Source organism: Corvus cornix, chromosome 1 (assembly GCF_000738735.6).
Source record: "Corvus cornix cornix isolate S_Up_H32 chromosome 1, ASM73873v5, whole genome shotgun sequence".
Lineage (NCBI taxonomy): Eukaryota > Metazoa > Chordata > Aves > Passeriformes > Corvidae > Corvus > Corvus cornix.
In genome coordinates this window covers 3059604-3077301 of record NC_046332.1, presented here as the reverse complement: position 1 = coordinate 3077301, position 17698 = coordinate 3059604, and the positions used below count along the sequence as shown (strand labels likewise).

The following is a 17698-nucleotide window of genomic DNA, read 5'->3' as shown; positions in this document are numbered from 1 at the left end:
GCCTGCCCAAGACAGGCAGTGGTGCTGGGGATATCATCCTTCCTCTCCACTGCAAGGAGTGAACTGGAAGTGAAGGAGTTCAATATTCCTGCTGAGGCACACATTTAGGGAAAGGGTTGTAAAGCTATTGGGTGATAAGGGGAGGTGGAGAACAACAGTAGCAAGATAATCAACTCTCAGCAGTTAACCTAACTTGGAAAATCTCCATCCAAATCTTTCTTCAGATTCATGTGTCCTTTCTTATCTTTTTTTTCCATCCAGGTACCACTTACTACACAGAAACTCTGAATGGAAAAAGGAGTCCCTTTCGGAAAAAGGAGCTGCTTTGGAGTCAGTACTGCAAATATCCTGACAACTGTTTTCCTTTTATTTTCCTTAGTGCTTGCATCAGAGTAAGCTCTAAAAGGCTGCAGGGATTTCTAGAGCTTCTGCATTTACTTCCTACATCCCCATGGATGTTTGGTCTTTAATTCAAATGCTGCATGTGTTTATGCAGCATTGCTGTGTAGGCTACTTCTCTTTAGCAGTATCATTAGAATTAATATGGAATATACTTCCACATTTTCTATTCAACTGGGAATTCTCTTTTATGCAAATTACTCTTTAAAAAAAGGATATTAACTAGTGAGAGCTATGATACTAACAAGGTTTCGCTGTTTTGTTAGTAATTATAGATAGTGGAAATAAATGCAGGATGCAGGAATTAACACTACTGAAGTTGTAATAAACAAAGCATAAATGTCATAATAACTTCTGAGGCTGATTTTTGTTAATGACTATTTGACTCAGTGGTAACTCACCAGATCACTTTGATCTTATAGCACACTTAGATGGTTTCACCAGGCATCATCTTGATCACTGAGGAGGCAAAGAACATTATTTACTACCAGACCACTTATATATATGTATAAAAGTCTCCCCACTACACATCTCACAATGAAAATAAAACACGTTATGTTTTCAGGATTTAGAAGAGAAATAACAAGAGTTTCTTGATTCCTACAGGTTTACTGATCCTTTGAAGAGAAACCCAAAACAAATCAGAGAAACAAAAGTTTTCTTCCTACCAGCCCTTTTTAAAGGCCAACTTTATTTTTTTGCCAGAGATGCTTTTTGCTCCTACTTCAGACAGGTTTTGTTCTTCTAATTTTTTTTCAGTGTTTATTTTTTAAGCTTGTGTCTGAAACACCACCACTGTCCCTCACTGTTATCATGGTCACTTGTGGATCAAAACAGCAGCAAGGAGGGATCAGCCCTGACCACCAGAGCCTCAACTCCTCTTGATGCTACGATCATACATTGATGCTCTTTTGACTGATTTGTGCCATCATGTGGCCACAGGCAGCAACAAACCACTCTTGGTTCTGTTCTGCAATTTTGGACAATTTTAAAGGAGGTGAAAGTGAGACAGGAAGAGCAGTGACTGCAGGAATGCATCACTCAGCCCTCCCTCTCCAGCAGGAGCTCAGGGCTCCTCAGGTGACGCTGCCCTGCCTTTCCCTGCACGGCTGCTACCAGGCCGAATGAGGGGCTATAATCTTTGTGCCCCTGGTAAATGTGTTGCTGCCACAAAAATCAAACCCTAATGCATCTTCAGAGAGTTCTGCATCTCTAGTAGGTGCCTTTATATCCCGGCATATCAGAGATGAGCTCCATCCTGCTCGGCTGCTGCTGAGGAGGTGCTGACTGAGTACCCCGCCAAATGAATCACGCTGATGAGCTGTCTGCAGCAAACTGCCCGGGGCCCAGCACACAGGGGTCACCTTTACACACAGCAGCACAGGAAAATTACAATTTCAAAAAACATGGAGGCACTCAGACTAAAATAGCAGATCCAGTCATTTTCACAAGCAGCGCTTAACACAATTTCACGGCCTTGCGGCATGGCTGAGAGGCACTTTCGGCTCCTTCGTCTGGTCAAGGCTAAGGAGAGTGATTAAAATCTGGAAAAGCTGATGCTCCAAACACAGGGGGTTGGGCTGCATGGGACTGTGTGTTACAAAATCTGATGGGCACAAGGCAATCCCTGAGTGCTCCCAGGCCAGGCTGGCCAGACCACAAACACAGGGCACAAACACAAACCACAAAATCAAACCCTGGTTCAGGGATGCCCAAGTGCAGAGCCACCTCTCCTCAATCCATGCATACATTGGATGCTGAAAGTAAGTCTTGTACCAGAGAATAAAATGAAATACGAACAGCCTGTTGGACTACACAAAATGAAGGAGCTGGGCTTTACTTAAACATTTATTCATAGAGCTTAAATGTAGACAAGACCCTTACAATCATCTTGAATGACCTCCTGTGTGCCACACTACTACATTTCACCCAGTTACCAAAGAAAAAAGCCCAGTAACTTCTGTACAGCTAAAGGATGCCATTCATAGAGGGACTCAGTCTCGATTTCAAAAAAACCCAGCAACTCAGAGACCAAACATTTCTTTTGGGAGCTTGTGCTCTGCATAGTTAAAACTGTGTCTCATTTGAGTTTGTCTGGCATCAACTTCCAGTGACTGACCTGTTGTGTCTTCCTGTGCTCATTTGAAGGGCTCACTACTACCCATTGATTTCTCTTGTCAAAGGCACCCACATTTTGCAATCAAATCACCACATTGCCATCTTTTTGAGACCTACACAGACTGAACTGGTTTTGCACTTCTTATTGCTAAGTCCTCTCCAGTCTCTGGATAATTTTGGAGCCTGTTTTCTACACTGGCTGTAGTTTTTAACACTGGATCACAAAACAGTTTTTCAAGAACAGAGGAAAAAAGACCAGAGTCTTTGCCAATGCACTAGACAGATAAAATTCCTTTTTTTATCACCTCCTACTCCTTCATTCCTTACCAAAAGCCCACACCTCAGTAGGCCTCTGACTACTACAAGGCCTCAAGCCTTGCATTGAAGGCTTGAGATTGTCTGATGCCAAAAAATTCACCTTTTTTGATTTGGGAGTATACAATTCCCTAATCCAAGGCTATTACTGCTGTTCATTGTTTCTAAATCAGTGATGATTTGAAATCCATATTGTTTGAATGGGACTTTTATGGCAGTGGAGCCCAGCTCCTCTTAGTGACCTTGATCTGCAAGATTGTCCTTTTCCCTCACCATTCAACATTTTGATGCCCTTCGTGTCACAAGTTTTATGAACCTTAAGAGTACTTTTACTCCCAGGTGTTGAATGCCATGGACCATACTGAAATGCGCCAAAAAGCCACTCTGGTTTGGGGTAGTGGCTTCCCACTGACAACTACTTCTACATTAGGCAAGATCCCAATAAATTAAAGTCACACTGACAAATCCAAAGACCGTTCCGTCTTCAAGCAACCATGATATTACATCAAATCCTAGATCACTGCAAAAGTCTATTACATCTTTGTGGATATCAAAGCAGTCTTTAATCAAAAAGACATAAATCTGACTGACATTCTCCAAAAACTCCCCTCTACTTGCATTTACTTTTATCTAAAGCTATTGATTCTGTATAAATCAACTCTGTCATTAGCCCAACACTGGGCCTGAGAGAGACATCATGCTAACATGGATTTCACTGTCCATATCACCAAAGTCAATTTGAAATAGGAATTCTGTGATTTCCCCAGTAACCCAGAATTAACAGATACCAGAAAAATACAGTTTAATGTCACTGTTTTCATCCTTGACAAAAGGCACCTTAAATCAGCCAGCTTGGCTGTTCACCTCTCAAAGACACTATTCAACATCATAATTAGTAATTCCTATGTATTTGCCGTCTAACAGGCTAAAGTTTATTATTTCCTAACCTGCCATCCTAAAGTAGAAAAGCGAATCCCTCAGGTCCTGAGTGCAACATGTATGAGACAGAAAATAATTAAGTTCTGGCATGTCAGAAATTCTGACAAAATCTCACTCCTGGCTGCATGTCACACTCAGTAAATGTCTCTATCTCTAGAGTCAGTACATGGACCCCAATGCCTGAAGATTTTTCCACCTGAAAGGACCTTGAGTTGGATGACCACTGGAGGATGAAGTCCACATCAACACAGCAGAGAATTCATCTCCCCTAGCACACAAACTCCTCACATACAGAAATTAAAATTTACACAAACTACTGACCAACAGAGCTCTGAGTCATACAGCACTGGCCACCAGATACAGGCCTGGTCAAAAGAAACTGGGATTCAGAGAACATTCATTCCAGAACTGAAGATCTATATCTTCCTGTTGAAAATCCATGCAAACCACAGCTGAGCTTAGCTGTTGAGGCAAGGAAAACCATTTCTGCTCAGTGACAACCCAAGCTGTTTTGCAAAATATTGACTTGATCTGTTGAATTTCTTGTAAAAGCAATTTTTAATTTGATGTTGTTTTCAGAGACAAGATGGTCCTTGGGATTAGCATTAACAAGCTGCTAAAATTTGGCAGAAAGTGCACATCTTACATTATCTTCAAGAAATGTACTTCAACTACTACAAGATAATAACAATTAATTCTGCAGATCAAATTTTAAAAAATAAAAATAAGCAATAGTCACTGAGTTATCAGATACAGAATTAAAAACCAACAGCCAAATCAATTAATAAGAATTTCATGGACCAGGTCATGTTTCAAGGAGCAGCTGAAGAACAAAACACCTTTGAGTCACAAGTTCATAGACAAGATGAGTGAAATTGACTCACCTTTATCTGTGAACTATCTTATCCTTTCATTTGGCTGTCATTAACTTCAAACAAATCACTCACCTGTCCTCAAATTTAAACATTATTTAAATGAATTGATTAGAAGAGGGCAGAACTGAACTGAAGGCATTGTTGTTCCAGCCACCTTTAATGAAATAAGCTCTATCACAGCATCAGAGAGACCACTCCCAGAGCCAGATGGGATATCAGCCATAGAATTAATGCTGGATTTACATGGAGAGAACAGCATCAGTTTAAGGAAAAAAATCTGCCTAACCCACAATGAGTTTGGAAGGAGCACATAAAAATAAGAACTCACTAACCAAGGAATATGCCTTGCCTAGTATTCACTATAAATTACACTTCAACTATACAGAAAGGGTTACAAAACTCAGGGACTGTAACTCATGGGTACTACTTTTGTTTCATCCTAGTGCTCCTGAAAAATGGCAGGTTGCCACCAGATGAACGTCCTGCAAAGGAATAAAAGGTGGCTGCACAGGGGAGGACTTGTTCTCTGTTCTGTGAGGGAGCAAAATGTGTATCTTACATGGAGATAAAAAACCTGGAAGCTAACTTAATATCAGTGCCCAGCTCTGAAGGTGGAACATGTTTATAGAATATATATAGCTGGAAGGGGCCTTAAAAGTATTGACTTCCTCCTGCCCCAGTCCCAACACCAGGACCATTATATTGGTTTAAATTCAGTCCAAAAAAAGATGCTGCTGTAACCTGGGCTTAAGAGAGGCAAGCATCCAACTTCCACACCAAAAATCAAAACTGGAAATATCTCCAAAACCCTCAGGGAACGAAGCATGAATGCCAGAAGTATTATACTATGTTTATTGCAGCATTGAGTCTGATTTGCCATCACATATTTGACCAGGATGTTCCCACTGCTCTTATCTTCCATACAAAGTCACAGAAGCCAATCTTTCAATCAGAAAAGTGTAACACAATGAAGTCTCATCCAGCATTTCATTTAATCAACTACCTGGAAATTTGTTCCAGACTGAATAAAATAAATTATTTTGCATTTCTGTTAAGCTTCAGCATAGCAGGTTGCAATACTCTCACAATATATCCAATACTGAGTGTGATATTTGCCCATGAACTATACTGCATTTCTCATCTGTCACAGGTCATTTAGCTCAGACAGGATGATAATAATAGAAGAAAGATGCAGGAAAAAGAACACTCACAAGTTATCATGTTGACAGTGAAGGGCATAATACATGTGGGTTTGTTTTGTCTTTTACCATAAAATATTTGTCCAGACTTTGTGCTTTGTGAGGTTTAGGATATTTCATTGCACCTTTCTTATGGATAGGGAAGATGGCACCATAGCCATTCCCACAACATATTCCCCTCAGGTTTATTTCATATATAAATTATATATAAGTATATATATATAAAAATCATATATGCCTGACCACTGCACCTATGTTAAACTTATTAATAAATATAATGGACAGCCTTCTCCACGTTCTACTATGCTTTTAATCTTATAAAGATATACATTTCAGGTTGTTACATACAAATATTAAGTGTTTAATATGATTTATCATGAAGCATTAAAACTTAAAGCAGTGAACTATAAAGGAAAAGTGTCCAAGAACAGAACTCTGCAGCATTTGTGCTTTCTGTTTTCCTTTCCTGTAGCTAGTTTTTAATCTCTAGATCCCCTTCCTGGACAATCAATAAAAGGCTTTCACTTATGTTTTAATATCTCCCTCCAAACTTTATAGAGTGTAATATATAACAGCGGGCTGTTGTCTGCATTACTGTCATTACTTACTCTGGTTTAGTAGATGCAAATTATCCTTCAGTGCCTTCTGTGAAGCGTTGAAAGAACTGATCAACCACCAAGGAGCAGCCCTCCTGTGCCAGGGGAGGAATTCCCTGCAAGTGGGAAGGAACAAGCAGCTTATGCTGGGAGCCGACCTATTGCAGAGCAGCTTGGCAGAAAATGACCTGGGGGTCCTGGTGCACAACACATAGAACATGAGCCAGAGCATGTCCTTGCAGCAAGGAAGGCTGACAAGGTCCTGGGCTGCAGAGGGCTCAGGGGAGAGCTGATCAGTGTATATAAATACCTGAATCATAGAATCATTTGGGTTAAAAAATACCTTTAAGATCTTAGAGTCCAACCCTTAACATAACACTGCTGAGTACACCACTAAACCATATCCTTTAAATACTTCCAGAGAAGTCAGCTCAACCACTTCCCTGGGCAGCCTGTTCCAGTGCTTGATAAACCTTTTGGTGAAGAAATTTTTCCTAATATCCAGTCTAAACTCCTCTGGGGCACCTTGAGGCCATTTCTTCTCAGCCTATTACTCGTAGTTTCCACCACCCTGAAGGGAGGGTGCAGAGAAGACTGAGCCAGGCTCTTCTCAGTGGTGCCCAGTGACAGAACAAGAGGAAAAGGGCACAAGCTGAAACACAGGAGGTGCTGCCTGAACATCAGGAAGCACTTTTTCCCTGTGAGGGTGACGAAACACTGGCACAGGTTGATCAGAGAGGCTGTAGAGGCATTCACGGGCCTTGGAGACATTCAGAAGACACCTGGACACAGTCCTGGGCAGCAAATATACTCTCACAATCCTATAAACCTGTGGGAAAATCTCTTCCTAAACACAGGCTGTTGTTAATTGGCCTATGATCTAAAGCATGAGGGTTTATACCCTTCGTGGTCCCACCTCACTGCCAGCTGTTGCCCTTTCCATCAGGGATGAGGCCAGTGTAAAGTGAATTAGCAGAGTCCTTCAGTCTGGTTGTTATATTCAGCATGGAATAGTTCTGGAAAATACAAAGATTAAGATCTTCCTCGGCTTTGCACATCTGGGGAAATTCTCCTTTTCTGATACAGGTCTAAGCAAAGAGAAGTAAAGCATTAGTTTATAATGTTTTAAAACTGCCAAGAGTCTCCTTTGTTTTATGTACTACAGACACAGGACCGGGATCAACCCCCATGCATATTTCTATGCACATATTTTACTACTTTTTCTCACTCAAAGATCAATAATGTTTTAAGAACTGCTTCAGTTAAGAGTGCAGCTACTTTGCCTGTTGTAAAGCCACTGAGATACCTGGTTTGGTCATTAAAATTGGCCAGATTTACAGGCTGCCTCATACAGAGCATCTAGAGCTAAGGGTAAAAGCTACCCTCTATGAATCCCATAAGGTCTTACAGTAAGTCATATCTGACATCCCATTTGTCATCCTGAAATCCTGAGAACCGAAGACAAATAGCCCTCAAAGTTGAAGGGAATCCTTCAGACAGAACTCACTTAAAAAGTAATAGTTAATAAAGTCATCAGGCTCATGGGCTGGGGTTTTGCTCAGACTTCTTTAAATAACTTCCCAGATAACGAAGAGGATTTAATTTTCCTGATAAAATTAGACCAATTAATCAGGCTGCACAGCAAAGGATATATTTCCCTTCTACAAAGGGACAACCAGCTATGTTATGATAAAGAATTTATTAGCAGGAAGAGTTCTCCTTAGACTTCCTTGGGAGATGAAGGGCAAGCCAATAGTAAAATATTTTAAAGCTCATTGTGGGCTTTTGGAGCACTGGTGAAATGTGTACCATCTATCAAGATTATTAAGATGAAACTATTAACCCTCTGACAGTTTAATAACCATTCTTTATGTTATAATAACATAGGGCCCCTTTGGGATCAAAGTTCCAATTTTGGAGGCACTGTCCATCATTTGTCAAGGAAACTGAACCTTTGTGTTGAGCAAAACAGCAACAGGATCAGCCTACCCTACCTTTTCCTCCCCAAACTATAGAACCTTGCAGTTCAGGCCCAGGCTTCTCTCTTTTTATAGGCCTTTTAGGGGAAATAGAGCCACTGGGTCTGCACACTTCTTGGGGGATCACGAATCACTGGACTAAAGGAACAAATCTGAAAAGAGGATTAATGAAGTGTGGTCTCACAGAACTAAGCACCCCTGCAGCTCATGAGGATTTAGACCATTTCTAGAATTGACATGTTGGGTTTCCAGACTAACATCCAATCCAACTTCAGAGTAACATGCCAGTACTGCCCAAAACACTGCTACCATAACAAAGATGAGAACCATTCCTCCAGACAGGAAGTAATTAGTTCTGACAATGTGAAGATTCCACAGAAATCTCTCTTACAACCTCATTCAAGTCCTTATAGATATTCCACACTCACAGTATATTCTATATTTTTTGCATTATCCTTGTGAATATTAAGGTTTGCAATGCAACCAAGAATTCTGCTTCCCTAAGAAGTGGCAATGCATGATTGCCTAGCAAAGGAGTCTTCGGTAGCAATGTCACAGGAGCCATGTTAAAGTTTCAGCCAGATTGACTTCCAAGCTGTTTCTGTATTAAAGCAAAGTGCTCTGTTGTCAGCTTGGGTTCCTCATCCAATTCATCCTCACCTGCCAAAGCTCAGCGTTTGAAATATAACCCTTTGAGGGGACAATGTTCTGGCTTTGGATGGGAGAGAGTTAACTTTCTTCCTTGTAGCTGCTGCAGTGCTGTGTTTTGGATTTAGCATGGGAATGATGTAGATAACACTGCTTTGATTGTTGCTGCGTAGCGCGGGCTCCCCGCCCCGCTGGGGACAGTGAGCAGGGAGCTGCATGGTACTTTGCTGTCAGGGTTAAACCACACAGACAACGCTCAAGATTCTCCTTGAATTTGGATCTGAGGCTTACCTGAGCTCACAAGAAAGGCAGGATTCAGTTCTGGAGGCTGGGCCATATACTTTGCTTGCCCAAAACACACAAATGCTTGAACCTCACTTTTGGGTCAGGACCATCTCCAGTGCAGACACTTCTACAGTGAAGAATTTCAGTGCTGTAAACAACTAACTACATCATTGGGCTAAGGTTAATTAGTCTGGAGGAACAATTCAGATCATGCTGATTTAGTTTTAATCTCTATTTCAGAGACTCAGGACGAGCAGAAAGAGAGAAAAAGAAATAACAAGAACACATACAATTTGGCTCAACGATACCCCAGTATTTAGATCTTAGCCTTTTCTTCTACCTCCTCAGATTTAATTTTCTGCCTATGTTGTATCAGGAGGCAGGTTGGTTGGTTGGTTTGCCCCTTCAGTGTTTCATAAATGTCTGTTCTTGAAACACTTCCGGCCCCATTTTGCAAACCAGCTGTTCCTGGACAGGCCAGTCTTCAGCTGGTGTAAGAAAATACTGCCAGGCACTGAAGTCAGTACTGAAATGAACAAAGCGAGAATACCCCTGTGTTTTTAAAACACTAGCAACTAGCAACTTCCAAGTATTTTCCCAACATCAATCACCAGCAAGCTGTCAGCAAAGCCTGTGTTAGCAGTCAGGAAAAGAGGTGACAACAAATAGTGGGAAGTAAAAGAAATCATACCTGAATACTCCTGAACACAGAAAATGCCAGGGTGGGGAGAGAGAGGGAAGGAAATGGGGACACACACAGGGCAGGAAGAATGAAATTAGAAAGTATCCTAAAAACAGAGGCCCAAATAAGCAGAGGTGATTATATTCATGGTCTGCTAGAGACACGTAATCAACTGTCCTCAAAAGGTACCTTTTTTTCTCCTGTAATTTTTGCTGACTTGGTTTTTGTTTAAATTCAGAGATTACTCCAACTTTCATAAACATTTGTGCATACCAGCATTTTTAATGTGCACGTTTGGCCCTGTGCCTAATTTGTTGTAGTTCATATCCATAACCTTGCTACTTTTTGAGAATTCAACCCTGACCTTCATCTATTCCTTCTCCAATGCAGCTCAGTTTTCTATCCTACCCTACACTTGGCAAAATTGCACTGTGTTCCTGACTGACAGTCCTACCAGATGTCTTTGGGTGACCTCAGTGCCCTTCTGCAACTGTCAACTCTTCCCAAGTTTCTAATTTAAAACACCTCCCCCAAACCTCATCAGTGCTTTGTGTCAGCAGTCTAGGAAAAAAAAAGGATACTCATTTGCATAACCTCTCCTTTCTACAAGGATCTGAGTGCCTAATAAGACACTGAGGATCTTCCTCATGTCATCTTCTGTCCTCATGTTTAGACAAGGTCAAGCTGGGCTTTCCCACTGAACTGGAACCATTTCAGAGGAAGATGCTGATGTTTCCTCCTGTCCCTTCCACCCCTGGGAATTAAGTGCTGCTTCCCAAATCCCTCTCCCCAGCTCATCACACTAATTATAATCGGAGTTCCTTAGAATCCTTGCAAATATATGGATTTCCTTTTTGCTGTAGTTATTGAAATCACTCCCAGAAAAACCACTGTGCCCCAAACTTGATGTCACGTGGGAATTCACCTACATCATCTTACTGGTTTATCAATGTTTTCAAATTTAATGTGAATATTCATTTTGTTCATCAGGGCTCTTGAGGACTGCTCTCTTTTGATCTGAATCTTTAGGCTTCAGTCAAAAAAACACCAACAGAAAACTTACGCCATTGCATCCCATGTTGGATGATGATGCTAAAAAACTCCCTCCCTGTGCAGTCCACTCTCCCTACATCAGAAGCAAAGAAATCTGATGCAGTCACTGCCTCTTTCTCCCACTAACCTTTTCTCCTCTTCCAGTCCCTGAGAATGTCTGGAGTCTTGCCCCTAGGATTGGAGTGAGGAAGGAGAGGAAGTTTTCTGGTATTTATAGTTTTGACCCTGTTAATTGTTTTTGTAATTCTTTTCTTCAGCATGGTCTCTAAGAGTCTGTACTTTGTGCTACTCTAATTAACAAACTTCCTCTTAATTAAGCTGCATGAGAGCTTTGGCTGTGAGGAACATGGGCACTTAAGTTTCCTTTTATTCCAAGCTTTTAAGAAGGTGTTTAACTTCAGGCAGGCATTTAAGTCACATGAAGCTCAATGGCTTTTAAGAACATGTTTTTTTTTCTTGAATACAAAAGGATTTGGAGGCATCTTTAATTAGTCTGATGAAACTGGAGCTGGAAAGAACAGATTATGCTACTTTAACATGCCTTTCTCTAAGTGTGTACATTTTCCATGGGAGGCACATGAAAAGCTGCAGAACCCCTCAACATTTGCTGTCCTGGTGCCTTTTAAACTGCCATGATTTATAAAGTATCCTTGGAATAAATAACTAGACTAGATTAGAATTCCCATTAGAATGGGAATAATTGCTTTGCAAACTACGGAGCATTAGAGCACCAAGTAGCACACAGTAAAGACCCCAGGGGTCAGAGACCAAACAATTCACATTGCTGAATCAATTTCACTGGTAAAAGAAAGAAAAGAAAAACAAAACAAAGCAACTGAGAAATTTACTGTATATAGTTCATTAAAACAAAGAATAAAAGAGGCAAATTGGATAGAAGAGGCAGAGAACTGAAATTAGCAGTCTAAAAAGAGCACTATCAAAATTACCCTGGTTTTGTAAAGTGATGTTTTGCAGCAAACTCCAAAGCACTTAATTTCCTGTGAAAACTTTCAGACAGCCTGAAGGCATTGTTTGACCAGCTGTACAATATATCAGCTAAATGTGCTCTGAGTGAATAGATTCTCCTAGCAGAGGCACCTGCAGGATGTGTAACTTCTATTTCACACATTCGTTCAAGGCAGCCGTGTAGCTCCACTGGCTCATCGTTTGCATTCACAATGGACAGCTGGCATCACCCAAATGAAACATTACATTTGCTTTTGCTGGCAAATAAATAAAAAAGCCACCAAATAAACCCCCAAGAACAATAAAAACAACAACAACAACAAAAAAGGAGGGGAATGTCTTCAAAGGTTCTTCCGGATTCTGAAATGTTTAATTGGACTTTCAAATGAAAACAAATCAAAACGTGAAGGTTTTCATGGATAATGAGGACTGAGGAAATGAAAAATAAACCCCTGCAATGCCCCAGAATTCCCAATAGATGAGCTTGCCAAATCAGGAAGTTTGAAGAGGGAAGTATAATTATCTTACATGTCTGCTTCATTAACAGACCATGATGCAACCATGATGGGAAGTTAACCATATGTTGCACTTTGCTGAGGGAATGGAGACAACAAAACAGAAAGCCTGGTAAAGCCTCCTAAGCATCTGCTGAGTTCTGCAGGGTAAAAATCCTCTCCTCTCTTGTGTGAGTGGAAACATTCCTACTGATTTTTAGGTGTGGTCATGGATTTGACACAAGCCAGGTCCCAGTCTCCTCTCTAAGCTCACCTGATTATGATGGCGCAGACACCACAGATCCTTGTTCTTTTAAAATCCTGTTAACCTGCAAGGCTGAAATTTGTTAGTAATACATGCACATTGCAAATTGTTAATTTGGAGATTTATACACAAACAGGATGTGGGACGTCCCACCAGTTCCAGTGTCATCATTTCCAGGGCTCACTTTACAATAAAAAACCTTGCAGCGAGAGAGATCTCAGCTAGAAATTCTGACTTACCTCGAGTCCTTCCTGCTTTGACAAAAGCTGCCTGGCAAATTTCAACTCCAAACCTTCTGGAATCAGTTTGGTATTGCAGAAGAGTTCTCAAATTCCTTCTTTACCTTTTGGCTATAACACTTCAAATGCAAAAGTGTATCTGCAACCCTATTCCAACAAATATTTGTGAACATTTCCTGCTGTACTCCCTTGCTCTGCTCTTTATTATTTGACAGCTCCACCAGGCCACTTTGAGTGATCTCATCTTGAATCTAGAACTTGGAGTTACACACTGTTTTCCTCTCCAGTCCTGATTCCTTGAACCTCATATTTACCCCTCTGACCTCAACCACATCAAAAACAATGGAGTGGGGAGATGAGGGAAACTAGAATGAAGCTAGACTGAGTCTAGCACTCAAGAATAAATGCTGCAGGCAAGCTTAGCAATGTGATGCTCTCAGACAAAGAAAAGAAAAGAAAAGAAAAGAAAAGAAAAGAAAAGAAAAGAAAAGAAAAGAAAAGAAAAGAAAAGAAAAGAAAAGAAAAGAAAAGAGAAAAGAGAAAAGAAAAGAAACCACCTTTTTTTTTTTTTTTTTTTTTTTTTTTTGAATGTCTGACAAATTTACTTTTAAGCAGCACCTGTAAAATTAATGAGAAGCACATACTGGAGGTATTTAACAGCCTAGTGAGAATTATACTTCTTTCCTCTGGATTTTCAATGGAGCATGGAATCCAAACCCATTTTGTGCCTTGAATAAAACCCTCTTCAGTATTTTCCAAAATGCTGAGATCTGTGGAAATCTTGGTGCCTTCTTTCTCTCACTTCTGATGGCCACATTTGTCAGTGGGTAAAGAGACTTGTGGCTGCATGGATCCAGCAGTTCTCAGTTAATGCAGATGTAATTTCCTGATATTGTCAAGAACTGCTAATTGTTATTATCTCTCCCTTTGGTGCTATTAAGAAAAGGTTTAAACTGCTTCAAACTTCTGGACTGGTGAATCTCTTTTAAAAGCCACTTATTTAATCCAGGAAACATCAGAGAAATGCTACCAATGATAAAGTCCTGCTGTTAAAATAAATATTGAATTTCGGTTTGCATCTGTATTTATTTTTAATGCAAAGTGCTAAGGACTTGTTCAGCAGTGGGAGTCTATTTATCTGCATAATGCATGCTCTTGTTTACACATTATCTCTTGTTAAGTGTTATGTCTGCATATAAACAGACAAAAGAAAAAGCTGGACTGAAACCACATGAATCTCACAGGGGAACACTCTGGACAAAATAGACAAGGTCATGGGTTTTTAGTACAGCATTTTATGAATTGCCAAGTGATGACAATAGCCAGAATTTTATTAAGGCTTATGAAAGGCTCTGCTGCACTCTGCTCTTAATCAATGTGGTGCAAATGTTTGCATAAATATCACAGAATCCTACGCAGGCTGATTCTCAGAACAACTCAGTTAGGCCAGAAGAGAGGGAGAAGAAATGAAGTTTCCACCCAGTAAGATGTGAACCACTGCATTTTAGCAGGAATTGCTAAGCCCATGTCAACCCTCTCTTGCCATCACATTTTTGGGATGGGATTTTCTAGCATGTTTACTATTGACATGACACTTTTGAAATCCACGTCTGCCTTGACTCAGTCAATATTTCACCCATATTTCAAAAATATTTCTGAATTTTCCAGGAGGCAGCTTATACCTAGATGCAGCCACAACATCATGCCTTTCATCCATGTGATACTAATTCATTCAACAGGCATCTTTCACTGGCTCTGATGGCTTCCAGTAACATGTAATTCCTCATTTCATACAAATTTTACAGGTAAAATTATTAATTAGGATTAAAGATCTGCTCTTATTCTCAAAGGAAGAGATTTAATTGATGATACTACTTCTCTAACTGGAAAACAGACATTTTAATTTATATATATAATCATCACTTTTCATCATGTATTCTGCTCAATTTATTGCTGTTATTTTATTATTGTGTTATTTATAGACAAACTATAAAGCACAGCACTGAATACTCTGATAAGCTTTGCTGAGAAACCATTTTCCTGCAGAATTTTTTCCACTGCCACTACAACCCAACCCAAGTCTGAAACAAGCAGTAGTGAAATTTTCCTTTGAATTACCTAACACTATTTCAAATTTTACATCAAGTACAGGCTTCTTTTCCTTTTATGTGTAGCTCCTCTGTTTATATTGCACTAAGTCTGAGAACCAGTCTTCTGTTTACCAGGGAAAAATAAAGATAATCTTCTAATCTTGCTCCAAGGCAGAAACACATGGCCCAGTTTCGTGGAATACAGTAAATATATCTTGAAAGAAGCATCTCAATGAGTTTGTATAAATGGCTGCCTCACCATGAACTGCAGTGTGACAGGGTTATGATCTCCAAATCTTGCACTTCCCTTCCTTCAAGCGCTGCCAGCTTGAACTCCTTGTCCTGGCTGAAGCAACAGAACTGGAAAACAGGATCAGTGTAATTTCTGTATCAGCTATCCCAGTTAACATGGAAAGAGACTCTCTTAAATGCCAAGGAAAGAAATGTGCATCAAATTCATGTCCCTCAGGTACTAGTTCAGTCAATAACTTCCAGTGGACTCTTTTTGTCTGTTCAAGGAGGGCGTTTACTATTTTTAGTCTGCTAAACAGGAGATTTCTTGTTTTCTGTCTTCAAAAAACCACTACTATGCTTTGTTGAAAATCATCAACATTTCTTTTTTGGTTGGTTCCCACAGAAGCTTTATTAATAAGTGGATTTATTACTGTGTAGCAATCCTATGTTAACAATTACATCATATTAAGCACGTAAGTGCCTATTAAATACAGCTACCAGCATCCTGCAGACATGGGCACATCCATTACAGCCTTCAGCTGTGTGAATACAGAACATTAACTGCAAAGCAGAACATTTCTGTGTAAGGCAGCAGATGGGAGCTCAGTGCCGTGTGCTTTCCGTTCTCAAATGGAGTTTTTAAATCCACCACCTCTCTGGAGGAAATCCACAAATGACCTGTAGGAATGCAAAGCCTGTAGCCAACAAGCCTCTGTGCCTGGAGGGGCTGATCTACCCCCCCCTCAACTTTCCAGCTCCCTGCAAATGGGATGGATCCTTCCAGTTTTCCCACATGGATGATGGAGCCTTGGTGGGTGCTCTCCAGACTCCTGGGCCAGCACTCACCTCCTCAGGAGCTGAACCTCAGACACTGCTGCTCTTCTTTCTCCTCTGTGGGGTGCATTAGCCTTGGTTATCAGGGGAGAGAAATTATGAAGATCTTCGTGTTGCTACGTTCCCAGACTGCCTTAGGATTTTTTTACCATTTTCATTCTCTTCCCTCATAAACCAATCTAATCCTAACCTCTTTTAATGCTGAGCTCTCCACAGAACAAAGGGCAGGGACAGATGTCATAGACTCCATCTCACTTAATAACCACTTTCTCCCTAACATTAGGAAAGGGTGAAGCTGAGGTTGGAAAACCTGTCACTCTTCTGGATTCATCCCACATTCCTAGATTCTTTGCCAGTTTTATTAATTGAACAGATTTTTTGATATAGATTAATTTGAAGAGGTGTTTGCTTTACTGTTTCTTCCGGCTTCATTAGCATTTGAGAGACATTTGATGATAAAGTCTTATTATACCCATCACAGACATTTCAAAATCTGACATTTCCTGGATGATCAGATGGGAATTAACTTTGGAGTACATTGTAATAGGCAACATATTGTGATTTCTAAAGTTAACACGCTGCGGCTGCATGTACAGGAATCCTTTCTGGCACACATTTGCACACCTCTGGTGTCACCAGAGGAGTTACCTGAATTTAACCAGACCAAAATTTGGCCTTTACCTGGTACCTGGTTAAGGAGGCAAAAGGCTGCCATTTTGAGCATGGAAAGCAGAGCTCAGACCAGCCCCTCACAGCTCCCTGCTTCTTGTGTCCCATGGGGCACCTTGAGATCCCTGCCTTCCATGGTGCCCTGCAGGGAGAAGCCCCAGGCCCCAAAGAAGAGCCCAGATGTGCAGAAAGGCTCTGCCAGAGCAGAGGTCTGAGGACCTTTCATGGCCTGGGAATCCACACCATCCCCTTACCTTCTTGAAGAATGCATCTGTGGACATTTCAAACACTGATGCCATCTGCAAGATCCTTGAACAACCTCCCAGGCTAGAAGTGAAACCCATCTGCTCTGTGTTCCTTTCTCTGCCCAAAGAATTGCCAGTGGACTTCACACCTGCTTCTTCTCTATCAAAATTTTATTCCCAGGAAAGCCAAGTTGTTTGTTTTCCTTGACTATAACAGGGCTGCTCTAGCATGCTTTTGAACAAAAACACACAGTTACAAAACCTGTTTTAGATTATTACAGCAACGTAAATATGGCTGATTCAGGAAAGCTATGCAAGGAATCCTAGTGCATCACTGTGCTGGATGATCCAAGTGCTTGCAGCTTTTATAATTTTCTAAGTTTGTATCAGCTGTTTGTAGATTTTATAATTTAAAAGAAAACCATTACAGATAAGAATGAGTCAGTGCAAACACATGAAAGCAGTTACAATAGCAGAATACAATGGAAAAGCAAAAAGGCAATTACTGGGTTGCTGGTTTTGGCCCGTGTTTGAGAAATGTCTAATGCCATCACATATCAAAATTACACGTAGC

General features: G+C 40.6%; 1 protein-coding gene and 1 long non-coding RNA gene across 2 annotated transcripts in view; both read right to left on the bottom strand.

Annotated features, from left to right (window-relative positions):
• Positions 1-807: 807 nt before the first annotated feature.
• On the bottom strand, positions 808-13511 carry LOC120411633. The gene is made up of 3 exons (XR_005604097.1): positions 7358-13511; positions 6454-6557; positions 808-858 (listed from the first exon to the last, which is right to left on the bottom strand). It is a non-coding gene; the product is annotated as an uncharacterized LOC120411633 (long non-coding RNA).
• A 1198-nt stretch (positions 13512-14709) lies between these two features.
• The window catches only part of NSUN3 (NOP2/Sun RNA methyltransferase 3), a 37696-nt gene continuing 34707 nt past the window's right edge, over positions 14710-17698 (bottom strand). Inside the window, exon 9 of the transcript XR_005602351.1 lies at positions 14710-15502. The gene's annotated coding sequence lies outside the window, so the exon portion shown is untranslated. The remainder of the gene's footprint in view (positions 15503-17698) is intronic.